This window comes from Amblyomma americanum, chromosome 1 (genome assembly GCF_052857255.1).
Source record: "Amblyomma americanum isolate KBUSLIRL-KWMA chromosome 1, ASM5285725v1, whole genome shotgun sequence".
Taxonomy (NCBI): Eukaryota; Metazoa; Arthropoda; class Arachnida; order Ixodida; family Ixodidae; genus Amblyomma; species Amblyomma americanum.
The window spans coordinates 83,245,199-83,267,282 of NC_135497.1; the positions used below are offsets into that span (position 1 = coordinate 83,245,199).

General features: G+C 54.3%; 1 protein-coding gene across 3 annotated transcripts in view; it reads right to left on the reverse strand.

Annotated features, from left to right (window-relative positions):
* LOC144113141 (uncharacterized) overlaps positions 1-22,084 on the reverse strand; it is a 167,338-nt gene that overhangs the window by 10,573 nt on the left and 134,681 nt on the right. The window lies entirely within an intron of this gene.

The window sequence follows — 22,084 nt, forward strand, 5'->3', positions numbered from 1 at the left end:
GAGGTGTCCACCGAGATGTGGATGCCCGAGAACTACTGCGCCCTTTCCTTTCGTCAAAACGTTTCCTTGCCCCGCCGCGGTGGCTCAGTGGTTAGGGCGCTCGACTACTGATCCGGAGTTCCCGGGTTCGAACCCGACCGCGGCGGCTGCGTTTTTACGGAAGAAAAACGCTAAGGCGCCCGTGTGCCGTGCGATGTCAGTGCACGTTAAATATCCCCAGGTGGTCGAAATTATTCCGGAGCCCTCCACTACGGCACCTCATTCTTCCTTTCTTTCACTCCCTCCTTCATCCCTTCCCTTACGGCGCGGTTCAGGGTGTCCGCCGATATGTGAGACAGATGCTGCGCCATTTCCTTTCCCCCAAAACCAATTATTATTATTATTATTATTCCTCAAAACACGTGTTTTCGCATTCCTACAAACGTAAGCAGAGTTAAGTGCCCTCACAATTTGTTCTTGTCTTGGGAGACGCAATGCCCTTAAGCGCAGGCAGCATTTGGTGGAAAGGGGGTAGAAAACTTTATTCAGCTGCGAAAATGACAGCGTTATGTACGTGTTTCCAACATGAAAGCGAACAAAGTATGAGCATTCGATTAATGACTAATCTGTAACTTTGAGCGACAAGGCCGCTTTTTTTGTTTCTTACTATTTTTCCTCCTGGTGTAAACGTACAAAACGGCATTTTCAATTGCAGTAGTGAATTTACCAGTAAATTAGTGGTTTTGTACAAACTCCTTGTTCCCTTTCAAATTGGAGGGGCCTGTACAGGACAAGGCAGTGCATAAGCTCGCCCATGGTGGAGAGCCCAGGCTGGCTCGCACGGGAGAGAGGGCTGGGGGGGGGGGGGGGGGCTCAACCCACACAGGAAATTTGGGTAGTCCTTTTCGTTTTGCCAGCACGGGAGTACTGCCGCCCGGGTCACCGTGATGAGAGCTAGTGCGCCTCGCTATGTGGGGGCGCTCCGAGGCGGGGTCGCGACCGGCGCGTGCCGTGTTTGCGCGGCCCAAACAGCCGGCCGGGGTCTCGACTGCGGCCGCCTCGAACTTGCGCAAACAGGAGCAGCGCCGGCCGACCCGAGTGGCCGCCGCTGGCCAAACAGGCCCCGGCGCCGTTAAAACCGGCGCGCTCCCTTTAACGAGCGCCGCCACTGCTGGAGACGCGCACCTGCGGCCGATTAATTGCTTTGGTCAGTCGCGCATGAGCGCCCGCGGGCTCCATCGGGGCTCACGCTCGAGTGGCTCCATTCAAGGCGTGCTCCCCATTCACTGCCGCCAAGTTCAAGGTGGCGATCCGCCACTGGCTCCTGCCGTGGGAACGGCGCGCTTCCGAGGCTGCGGGCCGCAAACTTCGCTGCGGGCTGCTACGCCAGCGCCAACTGGCGGCTGTCGTGCGATCTTCGGTAACGGGAAGAACGAGTACTGCGACGGTAGACTGCAGCCAGCGAATACTCGCTCAGGGCGTCTACAAGCTACCCTTTGTCAAGTTCCCAGACTATTTCAGTCAAAGTTCCCCGACCACTAACTGAGGGACGGAAAAAACATGGTAGCCGATGGTAATGGACAGTGCACAAACCATTCAAAGGAAAATAAATATTTACTGAAGCTGCGAACGCCAGATTGAAAACAGATTTGTTCTTCCTGTTTAAGACAGCCCCCCCCCCCCCCCCTTTTTTTTTTAAGTCGAGCTTCAAGCTGCGAATTATAAGTGTTGCTTTTTCTCTTTCTTTTCAACAACTGACGTTCCCAATAAGGGTGCGCAGATAAATTTCTGGGATTGAAACGGACCTGAGTAATATAAATCGGTAGCAAATAAAATCAAGTATTCTCTAATAGTCTAGAATATCAACGCAGACAGTGTAAGTTAAAAAAAAACGCGTTTCTGCGAAACTGTGATAAGAGCGCATATTGAGAATCACATCAGGGGAGAGGGGAGCCATGTAGCACGGCGAAAATTCGCGTAAAGAATAATTATTTTCTGGGAAAAAATTCTAATATCACAGAATAATTTGATGCTTACATGACAGAAACAGGTATTTTCCGCCAGTGCCTGATATAATCAGATATCAGCTCACTGGTAGAGCGACAGTGACGTCAAACACTGTGGAGCAGTGTGGCGCCTCGCACGAGAAAAGCGAAAGTGAGCGCATGGAATGCGCTCATAATAATAATATTTGGGTTTTGGGGGGAAAGGAAATGGCGCAGTATCTGTCTGATATATCGTTGGACACCTGAACCGCGCCGTAAGGGAAGGGATAAAGGAGGGAGTGAAAGAAGAAAGGAAGAAAGAAGTGCCGTAGTGGAGGGCTCCGGAATAATTTCGACCACCTGGGGATCTTTAACGTGCACTGTCATCGCACAGCACACGGGCGCCTTAGCGTTTTGCCTCCATAAAAACGCAGCCGCCGCGGTCGGGTTCGAACCCGGGAACTCCGGGTCAGTAGTCGAGCGCCCTAACCACTGAGCCACCGCGGCGGGGCTTCCATGCGCTCAGTGATTTTGGTTTCTCCCGTGGAAGATGCCTGAGAATGCAGCTATGTTTCTTGACCTGTACCAGCCCAAACTGAGCGAGTACTGCTGCAACCAGGCAGAACAATCGATCACACGGAGTGCTCACTTCGTGAAAAACGAGGAAGAAAATAGCTAAAGCCAAGATGGACAGGATGCCATGCTGTAATACATGAGTGCGAATCTAAAACACAAGATAACTTTCACGGGCCGGGTGCTGGGCACTCAAATGCACAGTGGCAATTCTCTGCAGATCATCGTTTAGCGTTGTAGTCGGCCCTTTCCCACGACTTGGCCTTTTTTTTTTCCTCACAATTCCCCGATTTCTCCAGGTGCACGAAATTTCCCCGCCAATCCCAGGTCTTCCAGGTCTCTGACATCTTGTTGTTCAGTGGTTCCCAGCAGTGACGTTGCTTTTCCCCCTCACTCGAAGAAAATTAGTATTTCCCCAAAGAATCAGTTCTACATGCTGTGAACGCAAGCTGCTCGTAGCTATTATGCATGTACACAGCCCAACCTCTCACATTCCCCAAGGACTGTCGGTTGATTGCGTGGATTCTGCAGGTCGGCCGCAAGACTATGGCTACTCTCAGCCAGAGACCTGCTCAATGAGCCGGTTGGGGCGAGGAGACAGTGCTAGGAGGCCCTTCCCTAAAACGATACCTCCCGGCGTCTTCCGTCCCCTAGGGGGGTCGAAGTGCGAATCACTCGCCCAAGCATCCACGCCGTTCTCGAGCGGAGACGGGGGGGGGGGGGGGGGGGGGGACGAGAGAAGCGAGCTACGGCCCACGACGCCATTAATGCGGCGTGACCCACATGCCGGCCGCCTCGGGTCACGCCGATGCATTTCGCCGGGGCATCCGACGACACGTCGCTTTCGTCAGCGCCGCTCGTTCTTTCGGCGCCGCCCGACAGCAGCAGCAGCGCTGGCCGCGCAGTGCCCTCCCCGCATCCTCGCTCGCGCGACACGCCGCCGAAGGTCGGCATGCTCGGCACATCGACGCGCCGCAGATTGGCAGCAGCAGCAGCCCAGTGACCCGCGGCTTCGTCACGCGAGACGCGCCGAAACCTCGGAGGTGTTGCGCACTACACGTGCCGAATAACGCTATCGCCACGTCGTCGGCGCCACAGGCGCAGCTGGTAGTGACGTTTTCTGAACTAACCATGCAAATCCGCGCGCGATCGTGCGCACACTCTAAGCACGCCTATATGCCTAAGCACCCCTATATGCCTTTTATAAAAGGGGGTGTACTAGAGCAAAGCCTACTCTCTTCTTACTCCCTTGCGCTTAGATTGCAGATGGTGAGCACTGCTCTGCGCTCAGTCTGTGACGATGATGCGCATCCTGACCCGAGAAGAGAAAAAAATGGCCAGGCTTAGCTTGGTTAAGCCAAGAATGCGTTGCATATCTCGATGGAGTTCCGTGCTGCTCCGTTGACTCGATAGGCTATTGACTCGATCGCCATTGAAACTGCCCGCCTTTGAGTCGATAGACTATCGGTTCGAGGGCCCTCGAAATGCCCGTGTGACAGGGGTATAAGACTGTCCCGGCGAAGGAGCGCAGCTCTTTTATACATATGCCGTGACGTCAATCATAGCGCAGCGCCCCTAGCGGGAGGAGCAGGAGTCAGGTGGTGGCTGCGGCCGCGCGCGACCGCGCGAGTTGGGGCCCAGCTTTTCCTCCGGCTGTCGTCACGTCACGTGGTTGCGCTAAATTTCAATGGTGGCTGCCCGGCCACGCCCAAGGGCTGAACTGAGTGATTGCAACATGCAACGCATAAAACAGAAATCCGCACATCGACGAGTTGGGCTTAACTAGCGTGTTGATCGGTAACATCAGCTGCAATGCCGGCTGCAACAGACGTGGCTGCTTGAATTTTCTAAGCGAAATAACCTTCGTTTGCATGCTCAGAGTTCAACACTTATTTTCTGCACTGATCTCTGGAACGCATGGGGAATACGTTTAATCATACTAATCGGCACTGGGGAAAGCATCGCGGTGCCCCTTCAAAAAACACTGCTGCCTGGCTCAGGAAGCCTACAGGACCTGCCGAGTTGTCGCAATGAGCACCATCAACGTCGTGCCGGACGCATTTTTTGCCACTTGCGCGACAGGGCCCTTTGCCGAGGCATGCAGAGTAGCCATTCAGAGTAGCCAGCAAGAAAGCCCTGGAGGCACTACCACCTAGGGCAGTGCTGTGCAGTGCCCTGCAGCTATGCGAGGCACAGCAACCGTCGACAGGTGCAATGAAGCCTGCTTTTAATGGATACATCGTTCCTGTGGTTATCATATCCAGGAACAGGGTACACGATGCGAAGGAAGCTTCGGTGCAAGCTCGCTCTGCTACGCTTCCAACGACTGGTTGGTTCTGGGCAGGGCGACAGAAGAGCTGTTGCCGCTCGCCTTGTCTCGATTAATCGGGTGGTTGGCCAATCGTTCTGCTCCCTACACGCGAAGGAATGCACATAAAGCTGTTACTTAGGAATTATGTGAGCTTTGCTGCATATGCCAAGAAAAAGAGAAAAGGAAGGCTAAGCTGTAATGGTATGCGCCAATTGGAGCGGATTTTTTTGCTTAGTTCACCGAGCGTTTTCTGGGAAACGCAAAACACTGCGGAATCTGAGCCTCTAGAACCCAGGCTTTTTACGACGCCGGAATTCCATCAGCATCATCATCATCATCATTATTATTGGTTTTATTAATAAATGAGAAACGGAAGATGTTGCTAACCGCGACATCTGCCATCGAAACCTGAAGACCCTGAGCTGCGGCTAGCGGGAAGTAAAAGGACAGGGAAAAGACAGACAGGGGAAAGAAGGAGGGGGGCGATAGAAAGAAAGGATAGGAGTACTCCATAACTAATGCAAGTAATGAATGATTACAGACTGCAGCCAACGGAACGTTTCAAGCGGACAGATCCGACCATACTTCATAACACTGCGCGTGGGCGCATGATTAAGCTGCACATACACAAGTTCAACGCGACTCATTAATGAAACAACAGAAGGTCAGAAGCGGATGTTATTTGTAGTGGTAGTTGTTACGGTGTCGCAATTTATATCAGACAATACGGAGTGCAGTTGGCCCTTCCGAGCGCAATGCGCTTTATCCAGAGTGGTGCCTTGAGCAGTTGCCGCGCCAGTACACGCCCCGAGTGTGTCGCCCACAGCTCCCGCGAGACTGTTCCAGTGCCGCACCCGCTGCTGCGCGTAACCCTGCAAGCACAGGGAAACAAAACCGCAAGATGGGGGCCACTGCTCGGCAGTCACATTCCGCCGAGCAGCGGAGCCTGGGCCGGTAAGTCGGCCCCGGAGGCCGAAGCCAGCGGCAGAATGGGCGCACGACGACCCGTGCCCGAAGAAGCGCTCCTGTTTGCCCCCGAGGGTCGCGTGGAGCTGGGCGCACGACGCGGCCCCGCGTTCGGTAAATCTCCGGTATGCAAACGCCGCCGGGGAACGCCCACCGCAAACAGGCTCGGTGCAGGACCCGCACAAACGCACGCGGAAGCTTCCGCCTCGGGCCGAGGAAACGCGGAAGGCAAACGGCGCCCCGTTTGAACAGCGCCGCCGCGCGAAAGGGGACGGCTCTGTTAACCTCCGCCTCGTGGCTCGCGTTTCTCCAAGCAGCGCCACCGCTGCTGCTCGTCATTCTCGCTACTCGGCGCAAACGCGCTAAAAGGCACCGCTTTTCACCGCGGGTCTCTGTTGAAATTCCGGCTTGAATTCCAGCTTCTGCACGGATCCTGTCTTTTCGCGCTGCGCCGCCTTCTGTGAAGCCTCGTCGGAACTTCGGGAACGAACAAGAACGAAAATTAGAATAACTGTACTTCACACTGTCCACACGCATCAGTCGGGCGTCTGCGTTCAACCGAAAGAATTATATCAGCAGGCTGTCCTTACGAAACGTACCCTGGCTGTCCGTGGTACGGACGCGGGGGCTCCCTGAGCTGGTGAAATTTCTTCCCGTGCTGGCTTTTGTACCTGTGGGCCTGTACCGACGCGAAGAACCCTTGTTGCACCGCTGCAGCTTCGCAGTGTGGGGCCTCACGCGCCACGGGATAGCAGCGCCGGGAAAGCGAAGTCTGCGAAACGCACGCCCGGTTCTTCCAGCCGCGGTCGTGACTGGCGCTCTGGTCAGGATCAGCGGAACTCTTCAGCGCGCTTGGCATCTAACTCGAGGCAAACGACAGCCACCGCTCTGCCAACGCCCTTCTCTTCTCTCTTTCTTTTCTTTTTTAAATGTAGAAATGCATTCTAAGGCTTTCCGCATCTGCCACTTGGCGACAACACTAAGAGTTCACATGGCTGATAATAAGGAGCAGCCGTGTCTTCATATACGCGCACCGCGCACAAGGTCTCGTGGGGGAGGCTACGCTGATCGTGTTACGGAGGTGGGCTCGGAAGAAAATAACAGCCTCGAAAGAATGCACCAAGTTGCGTAGGCAGTCGATCGGATTGCGCTTCGACGGCACCTACATACAGCCCGTGTAGCTGGAAAAGTAGTCGCTTGTCAGCCATTCTCGCGGTGCCTGGGATATTTGCGACCAGCAAGCACTTTCGGATCCCTCGCATGCGGCCGCCGCCAACTCCGGCGACACATTGGCCCCGTGAGTGGGATGGAATGCCGGAGAGGACAGCCGTCTTCCGACGGCCACGGTCGAAGCGACGGACCGCAGTGGGGGGGCCCCCTCCGCGCTGCAGACGGACGCGAAACGGGGACGCCTGCGCGGCTGCCGCTGCAGGCGAGGGGTGCTTCGGTTCCTGTCGGCAGCGCAATAATTTAATCTTCCGCCGACCCCGTGACCCGGCGTCTGCCATCGGTCATTGCGAGACTCACTGCGCCGCCGAAAAGGAGCTCCCGCCAGGAATCGAGGTCTGTGCATACGAGAACGCTCACTTTATGCCCCGGTGACGAGGTTAATAGCGCCCGACTGACTGGCTCTGCCGGCTTCGGCGGAGCAGCGTTCCAGCCTGCCCCGCGGTGCAGTGCCGCACCGGTGCGACCCCGGTGCACCTCGCGTGCCTTGCTCTGGCGCCGGCCGCCGGGACATTTCGGCTAGCGTTCTACGAATCCAAAAAATTAACGTGGATTAGCCCAGCTAATCCGGGATATACAAAGCGAAAGCGAGATTGAGGTCTCCGCTGACCCACGGAGCCGATTGTGCGCCTTTCGTTTCGTAACGGCCTTTGCAAAGTTGTCAACGCCAGTGAACTCTATGAACGCCGTCGGCTCACTTGTTTTGTTTTTTGAGGAAAGGAAATGGCACAGTAACCGTCTCACATGTCTCGGTGGACACCCCAAACCGCGCCGTAAAGGAAGGGATAAAGCAGGGAGGAATAATGATGATGATAATTGGTTTTTTGGGGGGAAGGAAATGGCGCAGTATCTGTCTCATATATCGTTGGACACCTGATCCGTGCCGTAAGGGAAGGGATAAAGGAGGGAGTGAAAGAAGAAAGGAAGAGGTGCCGTAGTGGAGGGCTCCGTAATAATTTCGACCACCTGGGGATCTTTAACGTGCACTGGCATCGCACAGCACACGGGCGCCTTAGCGTTTTGCCTCCATAAAAACGCAGCAGCCGCCGTCGGGTTCGAACCCGAGAACTCCGGCTCAGTAGTCGAGCGCCCTAACCACTGAGCCACCGCGGCGGGGCAAAAGAAGAAAGAAAACTGGAAATTTAAATTTGGATTTTGAGGAAAGGCGCTGCGCTGCGCAGCGGTGGTACACCTGTGGCTCGGTGCCACTAGTGGCGCATGCGCAGTAGTGACTAGGGAGCGAGAGAGAGAGAAACAGGCGACGGAGTCTGCGGCGGCCACCTGCGCCGTGCGTGACGTCACTCGTGCTCCGACATACGCCGGCTCGCGCGAAGCGCGGTGTTGACTAGCGTAGTGAAGCTTTTCGCTTCAATAACCTCATAGTGGAAGCATACATACGGCTAGAAAAGCTGTTTCACACACCGTTCGTGTTCACCTCCCGAAGCTGCATATGGGAGGCGAAGGTTTTCGTTTAACGGTGCCTGCAGAAACAAACTATTTTCCGCACTGAGAAACTTGTATACAACTGAATGAGTCTCCGAGAGCGGCGTCACCCGGACGAATAACCATTAAGCTGGCGCAGTAGCAGCATTTCCAGTTGTAGCGCCTCGAAAGACAAGGGACGGCGAACGAGATGGACACATACAGAGACAGTTCTCTCTAATCAATTCTCGGCAACCTATGCCAGTTCCGCCGGGCTTCATGCCACATGCTTTTTTACAAAAACGAACAGTGACCTCGATAGTTGCACCCTCGAGAGGAGCACGCAGACACGGTGCTAGAGCCATTTCTGGAGCTTTGCTTCGGTTGTGAAGAGTCTGCGGATAAGAAAACGAATCTTCAGCGTCAACACTTGTTTCGCAGACTGTATGCTTAGCTCCCGACGATGAGCTTTTAGCCACTTCAGACCATCCTGACTGAAACTCCACCTGGTCGATGCGTAACAGCATAATATCCTCATCTCTTCGACCGATGGGAGAAAAACTACAAAAAATGATCCTACAAATCAGGCGTTAGCAGAAATAGCGTTCACACTCATCAATAATGAACACAAATATTCTCGCACATGAGCAACAGCATTACGTATAACGCTTACGTACTGAGTGGGTTCGTCACTGGGACCACACGGGCAAAAAGATCGGATCTTCATTCCTGACAGGATACCAAGGCCATACTCCGCTCATCCTAAACGGGCATCGATGCATTACTACACAACAGCTACTCCTCCAGCAGCCAAGACGGCGTGATCTTTTAGGCGGGGCTTAACGTTCCGAAGCTGAACCTTCGGCGTGCTCCGAATTAATTTCGACCGCCTGCAGCTCTTTCAACGTGCTCCAGTATAGCGCAGCACACGTGTGTTTTCGAGATTGCCCCCTTCCCCACAGGAATGCAGCCGCTGCCCTGGGCACCACTGAGCCTCCGCGACAGTTTCTCCGGCAGCCAAGTGCAATGCATTCCTGCCATCGGGAAATCTCGCTTCATTTCCTCGGGTGGGCAGTAGGACAGTGGGCTAGTCGGTGCCTGGTGAACAGATGCAAGGTGTCACGGATGGGAGGAAATTTCCACAGACAGCCACTGCGTCCTCCGTTCACCTTCGGGCTAACTTAAGCGTGTCTCACGAGGATGCACTTCGGCCAAACAAAGGCGTCGCCCGCCCTGAATAAGACAAGGGCTTGAGCGAGTTCAGAGGCGTGCAGTTACTTTGCAGCCTACCAATGACACGAATCGGTAATAGCCCTGCTTGCTGTGGCACAACTTCTAGAACTGACCGCAACATGAAAAACTGAAGTTTATCTATCAACTGTATAACAAAAAATTAAGCCTGGATCCAGACTTGTACCTGCATCCTCCTAGAAGCCTACCACCTCGTATCAATCACCCGAATGAAATTATGACTTACACCCCAAGAGTTGTTGATTTTTAAAGATTCTTTTCTCGCAAGAACGATAACAGATTGGAATAACTTTCATCCAGGATTATTTATTGACACTATTTCAACGGATACTCTTATTTACCTCACACGAAGGAGATGCAGGGAAGTCAATTTTCTGCATATGCAACGTTAGCTAACGCGGTTCGAAAATGACGGATGTCTTCGACGCTAGCAATCGGCCCGGAGAGGTGGTTACAGCAGCTCGTGGAACGAAGGAGCCACTGCACCTTTCTGTCCTGCAGGGGGTGATTCGAGCATTGTGAGCGTGGTCCAGTCATGACGATATGTACAAAGGCGGAGGAAACAGCACGGCACGAATATGGGGACGAACATGGGGACGATTATGAAAGATTGGCATAAGCATACGCAAGAAAATTTTCCACGTAAAGCTAATGAAGGTAGGTTAAACATTCGTCTCACCGACATGCTGGCAGTACGACCGTAGTTATGTGCAATGAATCGCACGGAGTTATTCTGAGCAAGTTCGACGGCGTTAGAGTCCCATATAGATGCTGCGTATTCTAGTTTACCATGAACAACACAACAGGAGTTTACGTGAGCTAGAGACAAGAAAAATTACGACGATGATAACTGGGCATGCGATTGGCGTTAATTCTGGTGTTAATGAGAAAGGACTAAGTGAGGCGGAGAGAGATTTGGACGCCGAGATAACGGTAGGAAGTTAGATTTAAGAACTGTGTTACTCGGGTAGTAGCGGTTAGGAGTGGATAAAATTCTAGACACACGTAACAGGTATTGTGATCCATTTTCAACAAACCACACCAATTATAAATAGCATCAATGTTATGTTGCAAAGCATTATATAGTAATACCGAGTGTTTCACCGAACACTCAAATATTTTCCAAAATAAGCTTTTTGGGGTAAAAATATGGCCTTAGCGGCATAGTATAACCAGAGTTGGCGGACACGAGAAGACCGGTGAATCGTCCTAAATAGTAGGCTTTTACTGATTTTTAATAATGAACTTGTTAACTTCAAGAGTTAGGCACCTAGTTGCAATTAGATATTTGTAGCCGGCCGTTAGTAATAGCCATGTCACTTTTTAGAATTTCGAAAACGCGATTACCCTCGCCGCTGTGGCTCGACAAATTTGGTTGCATCGTGCGAAAATGCAGGTTTATGGGGGTTTAACGTCCCGAAGCGACTCAGGCTATGAGGGACATCGTGCGAAAAATACATGCGCTTTCGAAAGCATGTAGGCAAAGCAACACCTCCAGTGCACGTAACTAGTCGAAAAAGCTCAATTTTGTCGAGCCGCAGAGCAAGGGTAATCGCGTTTTCTAAATTCTAAAAAGTGATATGGCTATTACTAACGATCGGCTACTAATCTCTAATTGCAACTAGGCGCCTAACTCTACTATTTAAAAAGTTAATTACTAAAAATGGCTTAACCAGCTTACTAATTAAGACGATTCACCGGTTTTCTGATGTCCGCCAACACTGGTAATACTATGCCGCAAATGCCATATTTTTACGCGAAAAAGTATTTTTTTTTAATTTTTGAAAGTGTTCGGTGAAACACGCGGTATAGGGAATAATAAAGGACCGTAATGCGCCTTGATGCACTCCAGACAGAGCCAACGGGACTTCACAATAAACCGTGACGATTGTTGACTGATACAAACTGACTTTGTGAAGAAGTTAGAAATGTATGTTGCATAATTTGGGATCTGCTCCTTTGCATTTTTCTGTTGACCTTCTGATTGTTTGTTCTATTGATTCCCACCCTGCATGTTATGTAATTTGGAAACTGCTCCTTCTGTTACTTCATTCCAATTCTGTAATAGCTGGAAAGAGCTTACAGTATTGTAATAAGTAAATAAATTAATAAATAAGGCTCAAGTGTCGATCACGCTGATACCGCTTGACATGTGCACGTCCTGCCATCGCGCTAACCACGTCGACATTTGTTACGTAGAGAGAGAAAAGACAAAGATCAACTGAGCGTGTAGTTCCTGCTTCAGGAGCACCGCCCGTTCCGCCATTAGGTGAGCAGTACTGCGCTCAAGGTGGCTTGGAAACAGGCCCTGCTGCTGGTAAAGCGAGAAACCAACACCCCAGCCAGGCTCTCGTGCGGGCGTACACAGCCCACGGGAGGGGCGCACCTGCGGAGAACACGCAAACAGAAGGAACGGACGGCAGTTGGAACCCTTTGCATTTTTACCGCCGGTGCACAGTTCCTGTACGCTTCCTGTAGTGCACTGCAAGCGAGCACCAAATGCCCCGCCTCGCGACACTACGAAGCAACCGCCGACGCAGCGTGGTGGCCGCCACTTCCTCGGGCCTCGAGCGAGCATCCTTTGACCGAAAACGCGCAGGCGAAGCTTTTAATAATTCCGCGCAAGTTGGGGCCACAATAAAGCGGGCGGCATCCTCGACAGAGAATGGCCTATTTAGCCCCGTAATTGGACGCGTTTAGGCGCACGCAGTCGTTGGCTATCCTACAGAGACGCGCTTCGTGACCGGCGCATTGTGTCGTTCCGCTGCTAGCACGGCCTTCTGCCGCCGCGACGGGCGGCTCGCGTGCACTGCACCCGCAGCACCGCAACAGCAAGGGGGGGGGGGGGGGGGGGGGGGGGTCCTCCGCGGTAATTGTTTTAGACTCGCGTTCGGCCTCCGGGTGCCTCGCACGTTTCACGAATTGACAAACAGCATCGGTTCCCTCTCTCTGACCTTGGCGGCGAACGAAGCCTCAACGCAGCCCCCATTACGTTTCGTTTAAAAAGCACGCGCGCGCTGTCCGCAGCGTGCTACCGTACGAATCACGAACCGAAGACGCGGCCGGGGCCTGTCGGGCAAAACGTCGAGAAAGGTTTCCAAAGCGTCGCTTCGGCAACCTTTATAACGCACCAACGCGCCGCTGCCGGTCGCTTAGAGCCCGCGGAGTGCGTCTTCTCCGCGCGGTAACTGCGCGCCGAAAAGGGCCCGCCACCGCGGGGCGCGCGCACATCACACAACGGCGGCCCTGCAGTCGTTCCAGAAATCGCCCTCGCCCCGCAGCAGCGAAGGAGAGCAGCGCCGTGACCTTGGTCGCCGCCGCCAAACGATGTAAATACGCATTTCTCAGAGTCTCGAAACCATATCACGAAAACTTTCACTCTTGATGGCCCAAGGTCCCGGACGCTTTCCAACTCTTCCAGTTTGAGCCGCTACCTGGCCGGCGTGCGCTTCTGTTCCTCTTTTGGTGCGTCGTTTTTCTTTGCTCCTCCCGCTGGTCGAGCGGCGCCCGCTTTTTGTTCTCTTTTCCTCGTGCTCATCGATTTGAGGAAGGTTCCAGTCGACGAGCTTCGAAAGCCGTTCCCGGGCGCTGCTTCGCTGGACGCGAGCCAAGGCCCGTCCGGGCACGCCCAGCCTCTCGCAGATATCGCCCTTTTGCGCGAGCGTCGCCGGACGTCTGCGGCCCTCCGCCCACGGGGAGCGCGATTCACTGTCGTCCCACGAGGGCGCAAAAAGACGAGCGCTGAATCAACGGCGGCGTTGCACACGTGTGACGCGACCACATCTCGCAACCACAGGGATCACCTTACAACGACATGCGAACAGTTCGACTTCAGTTCGATCGACAGCAGGCGTAGTCACAAGAGAGGCTATGATTTAGTCCATTACTAGGAATAATGGCTTAATGGCTTAGAAGGTGGCAGAAGGCGTGCGGTCGCGGCAGTTTATGGACTCGACTGATCTGTTGCTCAACGTTAGGCGGCAGAATACTTTCAGGCACGCACTCAGCCCTCATGTGTAAAAGAAGCGGCTGTTACAAGCTACGCGTTAGGCGGCGGCGCGAAAGGCCGACTCGTTACCTAGCGGATGCGCGTGGCTCCAAGTGGCGCGGTCGGTATACGTTGCACGAGAAGCCCTGCTTAGGGTCTGCTCGAGCCCAAACGACGGCGCTCAGGGCCATCGCGGCGGAGACGCGGCATCGCTAGAATTTTACGGGCCAACTAGATGTGAGGCAAGCCGGCGCACGCAGGCATACGATTCTCCGCGCGTCAAAACGTGCGCGATTTCGTTGCAATGCGCAGTCGCAGCATTGCTTAAAACGCAGTCCGCGCGCTCGGCGAACAAAGCACCGGCGGCAGGGCTCGGAGAAAACCGCAATTCGTTTAAGTTACGCTCAATAAGCAAAACAATGGCGAGACGCGGGGAGGCAACAAAGGCCGCGAGGAGCCCTTCTCGCGATGTTAACCGCGCAGAATATCAGGCGAGCGAAAGGCCGCCGGTGATTGCGACCAGCCATTGAAGAAGGCACGCATGTACTGCGCAGCCGCGGGCATTGCAGGCTGTTGCGAGAGGAAGCGTGAAAACAAACTGCGTACACGCACGACGAGCGCCGGGGCTGGTACCGCACGCACCTGTGTGCGCTGGCACCGAGGGATTGCTTTGGCCCGACGGGTCAGCCCAGAGGAAGAAGCCCCTATAAACCGGTCCCCCACGCGCCTCGCTGGGGCAATGCAGCGGCGGCGCAGCGCGCGGGCTTAGTCACGCCGTTCAGAGACGCGGGGCAACAGCGTCACCTAATCGCGCCCATTTCGCCGCGTTGCCGTCCCGGGGCCGCCCCCGAGGAAGAGGATGAAATCCGCTACGCCAGTGATCTCGCGCCGATAAACTCGCCTGCACATTTTTTTACGCGGCGCTACTGCTCCGAAAGGCTGCCCGCAGCTCCGCATGTTCACGCGGAGCCCGAGTCGCAGTGGCGGAGAAAGTGGAGGCGGAAGCCGGTGGAATTCCTCACGGTCACATGCCGCGCGTCGCAAGACAGAAGCGCGCACTGCTCCGACCGCAGCGCGGCGCGTAGGCAGCGCGCGCGTGCGGTGCGTGCGCGCTTGCGAAGCCGATAACCGCCGACGGACTACGTGACCGACATCCGGAGTGGGCTGTCGTCGCGCGCGCAGATTTGTCGCCGCCTGTAAACAAGCTGGTTCACCCAGAAGCGGCGTAGCGGGTGCTGTCCGCGATGGCCATCGGGCTGTGACTCAAGCCGCTGGGCGCGTGAGTCACGAAAAAAAAAAAAACGGCCCGCAACGGTTTTCTCCAGTGCGCCGCCGGTCCGCGCCTATGACTGCTGCCAACGGTTGCGGCTCCTTGCGGGCCGCACGCGAGCAGCAGGTGAACCGGAAAGCCCAATTGCGCGCCCACCGACGAATAGTTCGGCGGCGCGGCGATGACATCAGGGATGTGCGCGTTCGGGGAAAGTGGTTCCCTCTCCTGAGTCACGCTCTTGGGCGGGGAGGGGGGAAGCGCGGCTCCGTGTGAAATCCGCCGGTCGGCTCGAGGTCCGTTCGAGGAAGGAGCCCGGCCTTGGCTGCTCTGCCACGCTGCCGAAGAACCGGCGTGCATTCGAGCGGGCCAAGTGACTCGCCTGCCAACCCACTGCGTAACAGCGTGCAAGCGGCTGGAGGCCGCTAGGTAGCGCCCAGCTCGCGCAACGCTGCGGCGGTAAACGGTCGGGTTGTTGATGCCGCCTGGTCTGCGTGGAACTAAGGCGCCCTATTTGAAGAAAACAGCGAAAGGCCTTCTCCGACGCGCTAGCTATCTTGTTGCAAAAGGCGCATGATTTCGCTCAGTCCGTACCTTAAGAAGGGGGGGGGGGGGAAAAGAAAAATTTGGCGAGAGAAAAAAGCGAAGGCGATTTGCCCATTTCACCCGAATGTCTTTACTACCCAACGCCAGTGGTGGAGGCTCTTTTCCACGAAATCCACCTCAGTGGCAACATGAAGTTTCGCACGGAGCGACAACGAGAAGTCTGCCCGCCCGACAGCGAGTGGCATCTGCCGGGCGCGTTCTGGACAGCTAACCCAAGGAGCCGGGCAGTTTTGACAAAGGCTTTATGCATTTAAGCGCTTGCATGCGTACGTTCGTCACTTTCCCTGGAATGTCCTTTCAAATACAACCATGCATCGCTTATCAATGTCACGGTCTTATTACGCGCCGCCAATTGGGAGTGTTATAGCATTTACTCCGTGGAGTTCACTACATCCAGTTTCGCAGTCGCCACCCCTCGAGGCGCAGCGGGAACAGAAACGTCACCAACAAAAAGAGACGGCGAATGGGCCGCTGCTGTAGCAAGTGCGACGTGTTCACTTGCTCCTCGACATTTCAAAACAGGTCCTGGCCACGATAAGAGGCGCGAGGGGTGCTGTTTGGCTTCCTTCGCCGCTCAGTCTTGGCAGGCGAGAAAACGCCGCATCTTTTCTGAACGGCAGCGGACCCTCACGAGCACCCCGTGGCCATCAGATAAGGCTTCCAATGTCATCGAAAAGCACGTCGGACATCAATCAGTCCTCGCACTTCCGCCATGGCGCCTGCGCAGCAGTTGGCTGCATCGCGCCACCTATAGGCGTGTTTCGCGACACTTTGTGGGGCTGCTAGTTGCCTTTGGACAAATTGGACGGCTTGTATAAAGCTTTCATAACTGCGCAAGTAGTACCTTTTTTTTTTGCCAATGCATAAAAAAAAAAACTATGGAAGTGACTTTGTGCCTTCCTAGCCTTTCTCTGTGCAGGAGGAGGTTCGGGTCAGTCCTGTAATGCAATATGACCTCAGTAGTTGCGAGTCCAGTCTACATATAGCCGAACCCAGATATATCGAATTCGAAGATCACGAATAGTTCGCTTTATCGATAATTAGATATATAAAAAATGGCAACAGATAAGCTTATCTCTAACCTAGACGCAACAATACACTGCAGCAAAGCTAGTGACGCGCTTGTTGCAGCTACTTGCCGCCCGCCGGAGCGCTGGCAGCGCACGTTGGCAGGCCTAACCGGATTCGCATTGAATCCGCAGAGGACGGTTCTTCGTAACTGACCACAGCCTACCATGAGCGAGCAAAGCACGCCAGGCAAGAGCCACCTCTAGGTTTTAGTTAGGCTGGCTTCACCGCATGACAGCGATGTGGGGTGGAAAATGAGCGCGAAAGATCGAAGAGCACCCTCAAGGAGACCACACCTTCGTTTCGTCGCGTTATTCCACAGTGCTGGCGCTGCCAGCAGGTGCCCAACGCCGCGCAGCCCACCCGTCTCGTTTGGTGACGTTCTTCTTGCAGGGGCACGCAGCGCGGTTTGATATATCGAATGGTCGGCGCCACTTTCCTACACTGTTACGCAGGATTTTCAAGGGGATAATCTGCGTGTTCGGTACATCCGATAATTCCAAATATCCGAGTTCAATGTATATGGACTGCACATCAAACAAGAAAACCTCTTAATGAGCCTCAGCATGCGATTACCTCGTACTGACGACCACCACGCGGTCGGCGCTGCCTTCCGTCTTACAAACCTCGCCTCAATGGTGCTAAGGACGACCGTTCAGAAGTGAATGGCGGTGTACCGTAGCGTCCGGGGTGTGCGCAGAAGAAATCGGTGCTGTCGCACGCATCTTGCTCGTGAAATCGGCGGGTGATGACGACACCCCTCTGTTTCGTTTTTTGGTCGCTTCTATCCGATAAGTTTCCTATTCGGCTAGAGAGGTCTCTTGGTGATGAGAGCACGGTGCGCCCTAATCGATACATGCCAACTTCAATTTGCCCTCGCTGTCTCTTCAGAATAAACGAAGAATGAAATCGATCGTCCGACAGGAGGCAACCTTGTCCTATTGTAGTGATAGGTGCGAGTCGATACCTGGATAAATTCATTTGGTTAAAATAACGTCGTCAATAACCGCATGTACTCTTCTGGGTGCTGATGCGTTCCCGCTAATATTTACGTAGGTTAATTTAGTGTAACGACTAAATGATGTTGCATAGTTTAATGATGCTGGTATAATGTCACTGTCCTTTTATTTTTCGCGCTTCGTCCGGGACATGAATGGGCTTCGCGCATGATTCGAAATAAGATTCGTTCGCGTAATGCAACTTTAGGAGCCTCTTTACCTCGCTTCAAGCTGGGCGCATTTATAGAAAAAGGAGGCCGTATATGTTGTATCCCATCTGAAGCGGCGATTTCGATGGCTGCGGGTAAATTTTGTCAGAATACCCAGTAACGCTCGTTAACTCCTTCGCAGACGCGAACTAAGCGAACCCAATGCCCGCAGCTATGCTGCGCTTCTACTGCCCTTCCGACTTGTGCCGCTTCAGAAGAAGCCCGTCCCCTGGAAACAACAGAGCACATCTCCTCGGGCGCGCCAAATGCGCGCGCAGAGGAATCGCACAGCCCGAGCGCTTCACTTTCTCCGGCGGCATGTGTAAGTGCTCCTTGGGCATGCCGATCACGCGCCGGCCGCGCCATGAATGAGCGACGCATCCGAGATCGCTATCGCATCGGCCTTCTCGTCGGAGGATTGCCGAGGTGACCTCCGCTGCCCACGCCCCGTTGCGGGGAACAAAGCTCTGTGGGCGCCGCTGCCGATTGTGGGCCTCGGAATGCGACCGCTGCCTCGTTCGGCATCCTGGCGACACGTGGGCCGCGAAGACAAAACGGCCGCCGCCGCCAAGGCCGCCGCGGACGAAATTAATCGCGGTTCCGCGCGCGCTCCTCATCGCGCGTACCAAATACCGGCGGCATTCCTCCGTGTGCCTTCCGTAGGAGACGGGTGGGAAGTAAACAAGCGCAGTGTTTGCGCGCGCGCCCAGCTCAGTGCCTCACTAATTTATTCGCCGCCCGCTACCGCCGATTCACGCATGCATAAGCCGCTGGGCGACGAGCGGATGCTGCCATGGGAACAGTGCGCGTCCTCCGCAAAGCGCTGCTCACTGGGGTGTAAAACGCTCAACTAGAGCAGCTCTCGTTTGCCTCTTCAGTCACCCAGAGTTATGCAAAGTAGCTGCAGACCCGCGCAGTTCGCGACGCTTGTACGCTGTCGCCACGCGGCCCGTCGCCAAGTGTCGAGAGACAGCGTTCGAAGGCAGCTCCCGCAGGGGCTGCTATCGAGTCCCGATCGCGATGTCCGCGGTCGTCGTCCCGCCAACACGCACCGCCCCCGATGCTCGGTTAGCGGCCGCCGATGCCCGATGGGCGAAGCAGCTGGGCGCAGCCTCGCGGCGTGGGCTGGCGGGAGTCGCCCGGATTCGCTCTATCGTTCGCTGCGCCCCTCGTTCACCCCACCCAGAGGCAGCAGAGCACGAGCGGCGACGAAGGTGCTTTATCGTGACACGCGATCGTGGGCACAACGCCGCTGTTCGAAGGTCTACCGACGAGCGCAGACGGACGATGCTACTGGGTCGTCCCTTAGTTGCCGATGTTGTCTTCCTTTGCGGAGGTTGAGGAAAGTTTATTTGGTGTAGGAAAGCGGTTCAGTCAGTACGGAGTCAAATCGTGCCTTGCTGCAATATATGAAGCTAATACCTACAAAAAAAAAGGCATTATTCGATTAAGCCTTGCCAGCAGCACACACATCTTGTACGGAGCAGGATAAAGGTGGTGCACATGGCAGCAGCAGGCGGGAATGGGTCTGACAAAACTGATTTCGCTCCGCAGCCTTCTGAGGCGAAGGTTTTATCTTTTAACCCTATGGCGAAGCTGCCAATTAGCTGCCGATCAGCGACGCAGTCGATCCTTTCTATCTCTTGGCCCAACCGATTCAATTTCGCAGCCACGGCGGCGTTTCGAAACGCATGGAGAACGGATGAAAGGTGAGAACACAACCGTAAGCGCAAGCGAGAAATTTTACACGGGAAAATCATGCTGAACCCCATGCTTCAACAAAAACAGCCAAGTTCGGCCTCAGCGTCGCCGCGGTTCACGGACGATGTTCGCCGGAATTCCCCGAGGACGGATGCTAAAAGCATTCCATGCTTTTAAAACAGCAAGATTTCAGACAACGACAGACATGCTCGCAAAGAGCGAGGACGAAAGCGGTGACACGGCACGTACACGGTGTAGCGTAGAATGATGCTTTAGCGTGGCAGCGTCCGTTAAAAAAAAGGGGGGGGGGGGCACTTCCAAAATTTCGAAGACTTTGTATACAGGGGTACCTGCGGGAGCAGCGAAATGGGCACGTTCGCACGGTGCGTAACTGGGCTACTCAATACTCGTCGCCCAACATCGGACAGAAGCACGTAAATTGGGAGATCCACAGACGATAACCAAAGAAGTGCAGTGCAGTATTCGGTGCTCGTCTATATTGCCCCCATTTTTGTTCTTGCATCTGCTATAGACGATCGTGTGCGTTTCTTTTACTGCCCCTGTGTACTGAAGGATACGCGTGCTTCTGTCCGAATAACTGCAAGCACCGAATGAACCACGAAAAGGACACAGTCAACGTGACTGAGATGCGCAAATGGCGCCGTACCACGGGTTTCTTGTGACCACAGCGGGACTTGCATATTAGACCGGAGTTCTGCCTTCTGGATATGCACCCCACCAGACGGAAGAGGGCGCGTTCGTTCGAAGGCGGAGCAGAGTATTAGGTGCGCTCCTGGACTAGTATGAAAGCCCCGGTAAAAACTATAAAAGGACAACATTACCTGACTAGTCATTTACAGTCTAGGCAGGTCGCTGGTTAATACCGCTTTCTTTTTTTTTTCCGCGAAGATTTCAGTTTGGCCTCCAGGAGGACGGCGCGCGCGACCGAAACATTTATGCGCGCAACTGGGGAGGAAATTCCGTCGCTACACGTCTCTCTGCCTTCGGTCAGAAGTCGATAGACGCCGCGTCGTCATTTGCTTCGCCAAACCACGCGACATGCAAGACATACGGCTCTTGACGCAGCGCACCACCTTCGACAACGTTTTGCATGAACAGTAATCAGTGATGAAACACGGAGCTCCGGTGGTGACACACACGCCACAGTCGCGCTTTCCGGCACTCCGCACACGCACCTTCTGCATCAGACGGATCAGAGAGAAAATCGGTTGCAGCAGCCATTCGTGCATTATCGGGTGTGACCGTGTTCGGCAAAACGGATAATGCGCGCGGTGTCAGTCGCTGGCCCTCCGAGGGCATGATGTCGACGAGCATCGGGCTCGGGGACCTTTGCCCCGCGTCGCCACGAACGCGGAGGAGTCGACGAGGAAACGCAGAGCGGCCCAAGATTAGGCTGACGGCCCTCGAACAGGTTCCGTTTCACGCTAAGGGCCGTTCGCTTCAGCCGGAAGTCAAGACCTCGTAAAGTGAAACAAAGTGCGCACGCGGTTCGCTGGCTTGCCTCTCAACAGTTGCACGCAAACGCAGGAAATCCAGGCTACGATGTTTCGTCTCGGAAATGACGCGTGCCCCTTGCACAGAAACGCCGCATCGCTGATGGCGTTAGCGGCAAGATTTTGGCAGGCATCGTACCGGCATTGCCAGTGGCTCCGATAGAGCGACTCATATATACACGGCGTGTGGATCTTCACGGGGAATTTTTCCAGGAAGGATCGGTTATCAATTAGTTTTACTCCCGTGCACCCATACACATTACGCTCATTCTCTCATACTTTTTTCGAGTTATGACTTTAGAAAGTGAATCATTTTGCCGTCTAAATAACGACCACTAAAGTGACAGCAAATACGCAGGCATCAAACGTGTTGAGGTTAAGAACCGTATACCACGCGTCGTGGAGGGAGAAAAGCGAATGAAAAACACCGCACGACGTGAATTTCATTAACTCCTCAGTCAACATCGTAGAAACCTGATGAGCTTCAACGACCAAGTATAACAGGTTTCACGTCAAACACAACCTCGCAGACTGTCACAACAGTCTCCCCCGTGCAGACGTGGTCTGTCTGTCACCTAGTGTCCCAAGCAGCTTGGTCCTGCATTCCTCGCTCCACACGTCCAGAATCACCACGTTAACGACTGAACCATAGGCCTACCAGCGTCAGCCTTCGCTCGGATGCGCTACCGGTTCTGGCATACCACGCAATGGAGGCCGAAAGTGTAAAAACAAAAAAAATCCTTGGCTATGCATAACTACAACGCGTACCCACCTGCTGTGGCGGGCATATCTGCCACTCATTTTGTTTACGACAGCTGATTATACAGTTTGTGGCCATTTCAAGCGTAGTCGTACAGCCAGCTACGGGACAGGCTACAATTTTGTTTTTTGTCAGAGTTCGTGGACGCCCAGCATACAGCTGCGATATGCCGGTGGCATCTTTTCGCACTTCGCCGACGGCATCGCACCTCGCGCGAGCGGAAATTCGCGGGTTCGTTTGGCACAGCTCGCCGTGCGGG